We start from the raw sequence: 11,907 nt of genomic DNA, 5'->3' as shown, positions 1-11,907 counted from the left end.
AAGCTTCCTCGAGGTAATGGTCCCTCCCCTCCTCCATTCTATCCGCGTAGATGTGCTTACATTGTCCCTAATCATTTGGAATCATGGTTGTTTGGTGATTTGGTATATTTGTGTTTGCATTTGCAAAATGTATGGCTTAGGATGATTGAGTGCATTGTTGTTTAACTGTTATATGTGATGAACATGTTAGGTTAGTTTGGTTTCTAGTTATTTTGGTCATTAGGGTTATTTATTTATTGTAGGTGTCATTAGGGTTAGTTATTTGTTGGTCATTAGGGTTACTATGTATTTTATTAATTTGTTGGTCATTACATTTCAATTTGTTATGACCAAGGCGTTTTCTTCATAACGTTAGGATGCCAAGGCATGGTAAAGCTCGTATTCCAAGGTAATCCCAATGTTTATTCATTATCTGTGCAACAAATAGAAAACTCTAGGTTTAGGTTTGGTTCTCCGTTAATATGACTAAATTCTTTCAATTGTAGCTATGGTCGCCAGAGGGCAAATCCCTACGACCTAAAGCCTCTCCCTGAAGGTGTTCCTCGACCAATGTGCTTTTGTGGTGATCCTTGCAAGGTAGACATCTCTGAAGATGAGGAAACATATAGGCAGAGGTACTGGATGTGTCCCAATTATGCATGGGAACCTACAAAGCAACAACGCCGTGCATCGTTTGTGAGGAATTTTTATTTTGTTAATTAATTTTCTTGTGATATTAAGTATTGCTTATTTATTTGTTTTGTAACAATTTGTTTTTCTTGCAGACCGTTCCATCACTGTGTGACTTTGAGCAGTGGATTGACACTGAGATCAAGGAGTCGGACAAGCAGCGTCTAGAAGGCCTGAAGGAGTGGGATGCGGAGGTTAAGGAGAGGTTTGAGCAGAGACGCAGACTGGAGGCTATAGAAAAGGAGCATAAGGAAGAGGAGGAAAGGAGGCGTGTTGCTGCGTACCGGGCGGAGAGGGAGAAGAAGATTGAGCGTGTGCGCCGAGCGAAGGCAGCGATGGAGGAGAATCCCGATGCCGAGAGGAAGGGAAAGTGGCCTCGTTGCACTCAGTAGGTATTTGGTTCATTCACGAGCGATGTCGTGTAGCCCTGGACTTTTTTTACTATGTTGTAATGCACTCTGCTTTTATTTCAGATGAACTTATTCCCTGGAATTTTTTTATTATGTTGTAATGCACTATGATTTTATTTCAGATGGTCTTATGCCATGTACTTCGTTAACTATCCGAAGATTGTAGTGGTACTGTTTGTATCACTGAAAAGACTACTTGTGTTGTTGCAGTCACTGAAAGGGCTACAAGTACTGTTGCAGTCACTGAAAGGGGTACTAGTCTATTTGAAAACTCACTGAAAAGCCTAGATTCGTTTACTGTTGTATCTGTAGACGCAATGAATTAATATCAGAGTGATGTACTGCATTTAGATGTAGTGACAAAACACAGGTGTAGCCTTTTCAGATGAAATGACCAGTCATGGTTGTAGGCTTTTCAGATGAAGCATCTAGCCTTTTCAGATTCAATAAATGAGTAGGCACACATGTTTTTTGTCACGTAGCATTCATGGTGAACCTGCCTTCATATCTATATATAGTGCTCCATGTCTTGCTCCACATCCACACAACTTGTTTTCTGGTTTAGTTTTAGCAAATGTCGAGCGGAGATTCCTCGAGTGGAAAGGGTTTAGGTGGAGGGAGAGGAAAGGGGGTGAGGAAGGGACCTCCGATTGTGTGGGAGGGTTCTCTGGGTCCTGATTCTTTTGAAGAAGCAATAGAGGAATTTCCTTTGGAGAGGAAGAGTGACTTCACCCGTGAGAGACCTCTTAGATCATACGATAAGCGCATTGAAGATTGGCCAAAATGCCGCCACGGTTTGGATTGCGTTGTGCAGATGTACAACGACTGTGACGGTGGAGGCCGTCGTTTCTTCAGATGCCCGCGAGGATTTGTATTGCCTTTGAACTCTCTCCTTTTTTAGATTTGCATGTAGTTTCTAGTAGTACTTATTGGTAGATGGGTTTTCAGGATTCAAGCTGTCCAGATAACTGTGGCTTCACTAGATGGGTCGACCCTCCTCCTATCTATCCCCATCAACAGTACATCACATATCTACAGGGACGCATCTTTGACCTAGAGTATGGCCCTGGAAGTGGTAACAGGGACAAGTCGGACGACGACAACAGCAATGATGCAGAGGAGGCACTATGCAATAATCCGTACTGCGAGTGCACGAACCATAAGAAGGACGGACCTCCTTCTCCACCGCCACCGCCACTGCCACCACCACCGCCTCCGTCAACTGGAGGATACTATGGGGAAGGCGCAACTCAGTTCAATATGTGGGAGCATTATTAGGACCAACATTTGTTAGTCAATCCGAATGTGGAATGCTTGTATGAGTTGTTCTTTTCAATCTCATAAGGCATGCTAGGTTTAGTTTGCAACATGCCATTGTTAGTTTTTATTTGAGTGTGTTCCCTTTGTAATGTCTGTATCACTTGTTTCTTTCAATCCCCTAAGGCATGCTAGGTTTAGTTTGCGACATGCCATTGTTACTTTTGATGTGAGTGTAATCGTTGTGCCTCCGCTATTTCATAAATTGCAGTTTACCTACCTCTAAGTTTCATGTACTATGGTTGATTCCCAAACTGAAAAAAAGATTTGAGTCTCCCTAAAAATAGGGGATTGAAATCGAACCAACAATCGGTTTTTCCTGTAGGAACAAATATACAAACATAAATATAACTTGTCTACTCTTATTAGTATAACTCGTGTTAGTCGAAGAGGAATCGTTGAGAAAGATTTTTCATTTGAATCATGCAAATAGGATCGCAACATATACCAAATGGTTTGGGTCGGCGTTTACGTGTTGAGCTGAGGCTCCCCTAGGGTTTGGGGTGTGTGAGGTGGGCTGAGGCTCGGCGTTGAGTCGGCCCACGCCGACCCTAGGGTTTGGCGGCCGTGTGTGAGGTGGGCTGAGGCTCGGCATTGAGTCGGCCCACGCCGACCCTAGGGCACGCTGAGGCTCGGCGTTGAGTCATCCCACGCCGACCCTAGGGTTTGGCTCGGCTTTCTACGAGTTGGGCTGAGGCTCGGCGTCGAGGCGGCCCACGCCAACCCTAGGGTTTGGAAACGGCCGTGGCCTGGTTTGGGCCGAACCTCGGCGCTTAGTCATAACACGCCGAGCTTGGGCACCTCGGCGCTTCGATGCAAGGGTTTCCAGTAAGCACCAGGGGTCGGCGTGAAATGACTAAACGCCGAGCTTGGGCACCTCGGCGCTTCGGTGAATTGCTTTCTAGTATGTACCAGGGGTCGGCATCAAATGACTAAACGCCGAGCCCCTGGGTTCACCAATATATCATCTCTTCTTTGCGTGCTTCGTCCCCTTTGTGTCCCCTTCGCTAGCTCCCCGACATACAACCTGGCGACACATTCAAACATGGCGACGTTCCACACATTCACATAACACATGACCACACCGACAGACACATTCATTCAACATCCGTACATACAAAAGGTCCAACACATTAAGCATCCAACATAGTCCAACACATTCAACATCCAACATAGTCCATACATATGCTTCATCAATCAACAAACATAGTACAAGGTCCAATGCATACATAGTCCATGCACAAAATAAAGCATATGAAGTCTTTGGATCTTTTATCGCTCCTTGTACCTTAACGTGGACGGCGAGCGTAACGCTTTCCCCTCCCAAACGGATAGGTACCTGGAGTGTACCTGTCCACTGGTCTGAGCGTCCTATGTGGACATCCAGAACCGGAGGGGCCTTGAGTTCCTTGGGGTGCATCTCCAAGCTGGGACATGCCAATCTCATCATACTCATGATCATACTCTCCCTGTCCTTCATCAACTTCATCATCATAATGACCATGTCCTTGACCACCCTCTGCAGTAGTTGCTGCACCATGTGAAGAAGAAGTCATGCCACCATGTGCACCATGTGAAGATGAAGTCCCTCCAACATGTGCAGTAGAAGGTCCAGCACCAAGCTGTTGTGGGACTGCCACATCCGGGGAACGTCTACATCCAAGGCGTGCAGCTACCTTTCGTAGGCGATGCATGGCACGCTGCATTTTGAAAGCACTATTAGTAAGTGGGGTTGGTCGCAAAACTATATAAAGATGTAACATCAACTGAATGAGAGAAGACTACCTGAATGTGTTGTCGTAACATGGAGGCCTTATCAGGATCGCCCACAGGAATCATCAATGCCCTTCCTTGGTCGGCCACTGTCCTCATTATCTCCATGCTCTATGCAACAAAAACAATAATTTAAGTCTCTATCACAGTAAAGACCTCAGAGATTGAAATAGTTGTATCACTTACAGCTCTGGCTAACGCAGGGGCGATCTCAACTTGCCTGCCTTCTCAGGTAGCTTGGTCATATGGGTTGTTGCCCTCATCCTCGCTCGCAATGTCAGCAATGTCTTGCTCCGTCCAAGCGGGCCTCAATTGAAGCCTTGTTCGTTGACCAAACCAAACAAGGTAATCATGGAATGCCTTGTCACGATGGACGGCGTGGATGCCCATGTTGTTCTGCTCCATCAACATCCACTCATCAATGTAGCGATGGTGCTCCAGCTGCCAGTCGGTGATCTTCTTATTTTTTTGTCTGTTGAACCTGCAAATTTTACACCAAATCGGCAATATGAAGGCCTACTCAATGATTCTTTCATGTGAAATGAACAAAATATTGTATGTTACGTACTTGTGGAGCTGCCAACCGGTGGAGAAATCATCGGGCGGAGAAGGCTGCAGCCTACCAAACTGCCGTGCTACACGGTGAGGGAGATGGTACTCAACTGCATAGAAACAAATAAGGGGGGTCCTCATCGTCCAGACGTCCTCGTCTGCCATGCACAAGGCGCTCAAGTTGAGATCCGTTACTTGCCTCCGCCGATATGGGCTCCATTGAACCTGTACACAACATCGTCATCAACTAGTCGACGCTCAATTTGTGCACATATCCTCGATTAGGGCAAAAGGGTGGGAAACTTACATGCTGTGGCAAAAGGGTGTCCAGCTCGTTGGTGAAGCTGATGTACGCGTGGCGTGACACGTGGTATGTTCCATGGGCTCGCTCGTAGAGGTGTGCCACGGTAGGGGCGACAACTGCGTCTCCTTGAGGAAACCAAGGTTGTGGGGGATCAAGCTAATGCGGTCTCCCAACTGGAAGCCTCTCCCACATCCAAATCTACAAAAAAAGAGTGGAAACATGAATGTTAATCACTTTTGTTAAGAAAATACATTGAATTGTAGTGGTAACTTGTACAACTTTGCTTTATTACCTGCAACAGTGTGATGTAGCCTGACATTGTAGCGTGCGAGCCTCCAGGATGGCGGCAAGCCTCGCAAAGCTGACGGTACAGGAAGGCAAGTATAGCCGAGCCCCAACTCCTATTGCCGGCATCCTCCCAGTTCAAAAGGCATGGGATGTACATCCAGGACGCCGTGTCTCCAGTGCCGTCAGGGAAGAGAACCGTACCTAACATGTGGAGGACGTAGGCCCGACAGTAGTATGTCACGGTCTCGGCGTCTACGTTGGGTGGGCACTCCCGAAACTGCTGACGAAGCCACCTCAGGGACACCCCACTGCTGCGCCGTTTCTTGCCAGCCTCAACTGCCGCTAGGGGCCGTCCCAAGAAGTGCTCAACCTGCTGCTGCCATCCTTCAGACTCCGTGTCTCCTGTCACTGGGAATCCTCGGATTTTGACTCCAAGGATCATGGCAACGTCCTCGAGAGTGACCGTCATCTCCCCGCATGGTAGGTGAAAGCTGTGTGTCTCCAGACGCCACCGATCTATCAACACCGTCAGCGCCGCTGGGTTGAAAGGTGGAGTGCCTCGACGACAAACACGAGCAATGGTAGCAAGGTTCGCCACCTTCAGGAGGGGCGTGTACCTCTCGTCGTAGACCATGGTCGTAGAGGCCTCATGTGTCATTGGCCTCAGCACATTCAAAACCTGCAAAAAAAACAAGCATGAAAAAGTATTAGTGCATGTCACTTTATAAAGAGCATGGACTATAGAGCAAAACATGAACAATGCAGTGTTTTCATACGAATTGTTGAATATACCTCTCCGTTCTTGATCCTCCGAGCCCGGTGGTGCTCATCGAACCTTGGATCAAGAAGGGGGAACCGATCCATCCTGCAACATAAGCAATGACAAACCATTAGTGTAAGTTAAAGCATGTGTATGTGGTACGAAGTAACATAAAAATAAAAAAAACAAAAGTAAACCAATGTACCATTACACAAAGCAATTCTAGTAGCTAGCTTAATGGATACCTGTTGTCTAAGTAGTTCAGGACATTTTCTCTTATTGTGGCCCGGCTTATGGCAACCAGAGCAACGGCTCTTTTGGGTGTCCTCTACAAAATGTCTCCCAACCTTACTCGTGGTTGATCTACCTTTCGTGGCTCGGTCCATGTCCATCCTGAACCGCTTCCGCCGCCTAGGTCCTCTACTCTTCCAGAGTAAACCAAGATCAGCCACATACTTGGGGCCATCATAAGTAGGCCATTGACTCTCGTCAAGATATGGCTCGAACTGAGGATTCCAGGTGCTCATTAGGTTCCTCAAAGAGAACTCCGCGGCCATACGGGGAGGGACCTCAGGGTCAACACGTCTAAGGCGACAGGCTGTAATCATGTGGGAGCAAGGCCTATGGTATATGATCGGTTTTCCACACGTACACTTGTTCTCATTGATCACTACTTTATGTTTTCGAGCACCACGGTCTTCACCACCAATGTTAGTTCCGCCACCCTCTAGAATCTCATATCCATGGTTGATCGGATCGAAACATGAACCCTTCTATCGTTTAGACTTTTTCTTTGAGAAAGCTAGTTCCTGAGATGCTAAAAGTGGCCAAGCTTTGCCTGCTGTCCATAGAGACCTTGCATGCTTCTTCCTCGAAACGAACCAAGAATTCAACTTGTAGAAGGTGAATGAGGCAATAGCAGTCACAGGCAGACCACGACAACCTCTTAGAAGGCTATTGAACATCTCTGCCATGTTACTAGTCATGAAGCCCCATCTCCAACCACCCGTGTCATATGCAAGTGACCACTTATCCTTCGACGCCATCAACTCGCTCAAGAATTGCCTGCCATCAACATTTGTGGCTAACTTCAGGGCATCTAACTTGTCTTTGAATAATTGAACCTCTTGCTGCCTGCAAACCTCCTCAAATAATTTGAAGTTGTCCTTTGTGTGATCACGCCTTATAAGATTCTGAGCAAGGTGTCTGGTGCACCACCGGTGATGTATTTAGCCGTAACCAGGAATCTCTTGTTCTACGGCATTCAGAATGCCAGCATGCCTATCGGATATCACACAAACATCACGTCCCAGACCAATTACCACTTGTCTTACTAGCCTGAGAAACCAACACCAACTATCCGTGTCCTCCTTCCGAACAATCGCAAAGGCCAATGGCACAAGCTGGTCCTCTGCATCTGTCCCAATACAAATAAGCATTGTGCCTTCAAATTTCCCTGTAAGAAAGGTCCCGTCAATTGAGACGACGGGCCTGCAATGCTTGAATGCTTCGATGCTCTGCCCGAACGTCCAAAACGCCCTTCCAAATACCTGGCTACCATTCCTTGTTTCACCCTCCTTAGGTAAATACTCGAAGTGCATCCCAGGATTTACGGCCCTCATTGCGTTCAACATTACAGGGAGGCGCTCATAAGCTTCTTCCCAATTTCCAAATATTATTTCCAGTGCACGCTGCTTTGCCCTCCATGCTTTCCCATACTTGACATAGTAATTATACCGTTGGAAGATGATCTCAACCAATGCAGACACCGTAATGGTTGGCATATGCTTCACCACGGGGCATAATTGCCTTGCAATGAACCTAGAATTGAGCTGCAGATGGTTCTCTTCTGCCTCAGCAGTGGCACAAACATGTGGTTGCTTCACTGAGGTAATCTTCCATTTGCCTGCCTTCATCTTCCTAGCACATACTCTCCAACCACACTGTTGTTCTTCACAAGCAACAGTGTACCTCTTCTCCTTGAATGAATTGATGACCCTAAAAGGTCGGTTGTGTACAATGGAGTACTCTTGCAACCATGATTTCAATTCATCCATGGTAGCAAACAATATGCCCTTCCGTATGATGAGGCAACCGCTAACATCAGGCACAGTTGTATCACTTTGCCCACCATCAGCTACTGCCCTATGACCATGGCTAAGGTCCTCGAAATCACCAACTAGTGGATCTCTCCAAGGCAAGACCCTAGACAATATCTCTATTTCCCTTAAATTCAGACGACCAACAGGGCGATCGTCATCAGAGTCTTCGGCTATCTCCTCTAAGAAGGACTCATCATCTCCAGCTATCTTCATGTCAAAACGGTTCGTAGCCCTAGCATCACCAAAGTCTTCTTCACTACTAAGATCATCTTCGTCGCTAAGCTCATCCTCAATAGAAAAGTCTCTGCTAGCGTCGTCCAAACCTTCTTCTGCATCAACAATTACATAATCATCATCATCTTCATCACTATCATGATTGCCCTCACCATCGGCAACCGGATTCTCTTCCTCATCTCCACCGTAGCCTAGTTGTGTGACAAGTATTTCTTCTTCAGGCAAAGGACCATAACCTATGTGAGCGGGGGAAGATGGCCATGCTTCGAAGTTATCATTTCCTAAGCCGGACTCCTTACTTACTACTAAATCCAAAGATCGCACTTCTGAGGCCAATACAACTGCCTTGTAATCATTCCATTCAGACTCGTTTGTAATTTTGAGCAACCGCTTGATCCGAGGACCCTTCGACGACCCAACATCTATGACACCTTCAAACTGAACATTCACGTCTCCTTCATTCTAGCCTAACTTAACCTTCACTCGCTCCACTAACTGGGTCAAAGATGGTGTTTCAGAAAAAATCAACAACTCCTCACACATGTCCAGAAATTCCAAACTATCATCTCTTGTCCTAACAATACGGCCTCCATGATGCAACCTCACTAATTTATCCATCTACAGCCATCACACAACAAGTAGTGTAACATATGAATATATTTCAATCCAATAAGTAGAAACTAAAATATATCATTTCATCGTTTTTCAACCCCAACAACATAATCATTTCTAGTCATAACAAATTGAAATGTAATGACCAACAAATTAATAAAATACATAGTAACCCTAATGACCAACAAATAACTAACCCTAATGACACCTACAATAAACAAATAACCCTAATGACCAAAATAACTAGAAACCAAACTAACCTAACATGTTCATCACATATAACAGTTAAACAACAATGCACTCAATCATCCTAAGCCATATATTTTGCAAATGCAAACACAAATATACCAAATCACCAAACAACCATGATTCCAAATGATTAGGGACAATGTAAGCATATCTACGCGGATAGAATGGAGGAGAGGAGGGACCATTACCTCGAGGAACCTTCGGGAGCCGAGATCGTGGCACCGGGGGTCGATTTTGGGGGTTAGGGTTTGGTGGCGGTGCGGGGGAGAAGAGAAAGAGAGGGAGGCCGGCGGTTTCAGAATGAAGGGAGGAAGAAGAAGGGGCCTCGGTGTGGCCTAAAGGGTCCAGACCTCGGCGTTGAGTCGGGTCACGCCGAGGTCTGGAGGCTCGGCGTTAAGTGACCCAACGCCGAGCTGCTGGGCCACCGTGCTTTGTTGGGCCGCCTGGGCCGCGCTCCGGATGGGGCCAGAGCTCGGCCCTGAGTCCGACCGCGCCGATGTTGGGTACTTGGCGTCGGCTGACACGACGCCGACGTCTCGGACCCACGCGCCAACGTGGCGACGACGACCCCGGTCTCCCGTGACGTGGCAGTACCTCGGCGTGGAGTGACACGACGCCGAGCCTCATATCTCGGCGTCATGTGCTAAGACGCCTAAAAATGGTCTATTTTCAGAAATTGTTTTGGCGTTGGTATTTTTCTAGAAATTGTTTTCAAAAGAGATCAAAATACGAAAATTTCACAGGGCCTGGAGGCTGTCTGTCTCCCACCCCAAAGCTCCCTGCACAACAACGCCGTTAGGGGCCACGCCATCCACCTCCTGGCTCCTCCCGAGTCCCGATCCCTGACCAAAGTGCAGCGGGAAAATGGCCTGCCAGGGGCTCGGCGCCAGAGTGACTGGCGCCGAGCTCGGCGCCATAGTGAATGGCGCCAAGACACCTGCATTTAACCCAGTCTGCACTTCTTCTCCGAGCGCTCTTCCTCTTATTTCTCCTTCGTCTTGGGTTTTTTCTCGCCACTTCACCCTACCTCACAATCACCGGCAACTTAGAATTTTGGCTAAGTCCCTAAATTTACCGTGAGATTGATATATAAAATTTTGGCTAAGTCCCTAAATTTACCAAACGTATGGTTAGCAAGCAGAACAGAATGGTCGATTGGGTCGATTGATGCGCGAGCAGAACAGAAGGGTCGACCTTGCCCTTTGGAGGCCTACGTTTGGTGAGGCCGATGGTTGGCAAGCACATCAAACACCCTAATTTTACCGTGAGATGGATATATAAAATTTTGGCTAAGCCTGGATTTTTACCATGACTTGGACATTGTCAAATTTGATTTTTACCGTGGGACAGACATATGCAAAAATGGCTAAGTCTGAATTTTTGCTATGACTTAGAGACTAGAATTACCATGGATATGTAATTTGAATTTTATTGTGACTTGGATATGTTACAATCTGTCTAAATCTATGATTTTACCATGAGATGGACATATGTATATTTACCACGAGATGGTCTGATTTTTTACCGTGGCTAAGTCCAAACTTGACGAGACTTGTTTTGTTGTCATATCCTCAGAGAGTACTCAAACTCGTAGTAAGGTATTAAATTGAGTTGCTATACAAATTTGGAAGATAAAATATCGCAAACTGATTTAGGTTTAGGTCCAAAAACAAAGTTTGTTGTACTCAACTCAAACTACAACTTCTATTAAAGGTCAAACTTTATATCTAGAAAAGAAACTATAGTTTTACTGTGGTCAAAACTGCATCATGAAAAAGGGTGTTAACTATTGATCCAACGCTTAGAAACATTTTTAGTCTCGTTCATCAACATAAATCCTAGATCATTTTTTATCCTAAGTATTTCTATGTTGTTTTAAGTGCTCAAATATCAAGTCAGTGTAAAACTCTAGAGTTAGCCACATTTCTCAATATCCAAATCATGGTAAAATTTTCAATTTGTCGATGTCCAAGTCATGGTAAAATTCTAGTCTCCAAGTCATAGCAAAAATTCAGACTTAGCCAAAATTCTAAGTTGTCGGTGATTGTGAGGTAGGGTGAAGTGGCGAGAAAAAAAAACCCGAGAAAAATGAAGAAATAAGAGGAAGAACGCTCGGGGAAGAAGTACTGGCTGGGTTAAATGCAGGTATCTCGGCGCCATTAACTATGGCGCCGAGCTCGGTGCCGTTCACTATGGCGCCGAGCTCGGCGCCAGTCACTCTGGCGCCGAGCCCCTGGCAGGCCATTTTCCCGTGCCTAGGACCTCGGCGCCAGTGACTGTGGCGCCGAGCTCGGCGCCAGTCACTTTGGCGCCGAGCCAAGAGTCCATTTCTGAAATTCTTTCCGCCAGGGGTCTATTTAAGAGAAACTTTCGGAAAAAAAAACCAAATAGTAAAAAATTCAGCGCATTCATCACTTTGTCCAATCGAGTTGGTTTAGGGCTGCTGAAATGGAATTGCTTGGATTCGGATGTGAGATGATTTAGTTGATACTTAATTGTCTTTGGGGATCAGGGGTTAAAGAAATTTGTCAATCAGTTAACTATATTTTTAGTCTGAAGCATGATGGAATGCATCTGACGCTGTAGATATACAGACACTAACATGCTAACAGAATGATCTGCATGTTGAGGCAATTG

At 46.1% G+C, this 11,907-nt stretch overlaps 2 long non-coding RNA genes across 2 annotated transcripts; both read right to left on the bottom strand.

The window, feature by feature from the left end:
- Positions 1-4,620: 4,620 nt before the first annotated feature.
- LOC136501075 (uncharacterized) lies at positions 4,621-5,173 on the bottom strand. Its single transcript, XR_010770160.1, has 3 exons — positions 5,029-5,173; positions 4,738-4,946; positions 4,621-4,650 (listed from the first exon to the last, which is right to left on the bottom strand). It is a non-coding gene; the product is annotated as an uncharacterized lncRNA (long non-coding RNA).
- A 722-nt stretch (positions 5,174-5,895) lies between these two features.
- On the bottom strand, positions 5,896-6,775 carry LOC136500464 (uncharacterized). Its single transcript, XR_010770044.1, has 3 exons — positions 6,319-6,775; positions 6,106-6,178; positions 5,896-5,992 (listed from the first exon to the last, which is right to left on the bottom strand). It is a non-coding gene; the product is annotated as an uncharacterized lncRNA (long non-coding RNA).
- Between the last annotated feature and the right edge of the window lie 5,132 nt (positions 6,776-11,907).

The sequence above is a fragment of the Miscanthus floridulus genome, chromosome 13 (genome assembly GCF_019320115.1).
Source record: "Miscanthus floridulus cultivar M001 chromosome 13, ASM1932011v1, whole genome shotgun sequence".
In the NCBI taxonomy this organism is placed as follows: Eukaryota; Viridiplantae; Streptophyta; class Magnoliopsida; order Poales; family Poaceae; genus Miscanthus; species Miscanthus floridulus.
The sequence above is the reverse complement of the archived record's forward strand: the minus strand, read 5'-3'. Positions and strand labels throughout refer to the sequence as shown.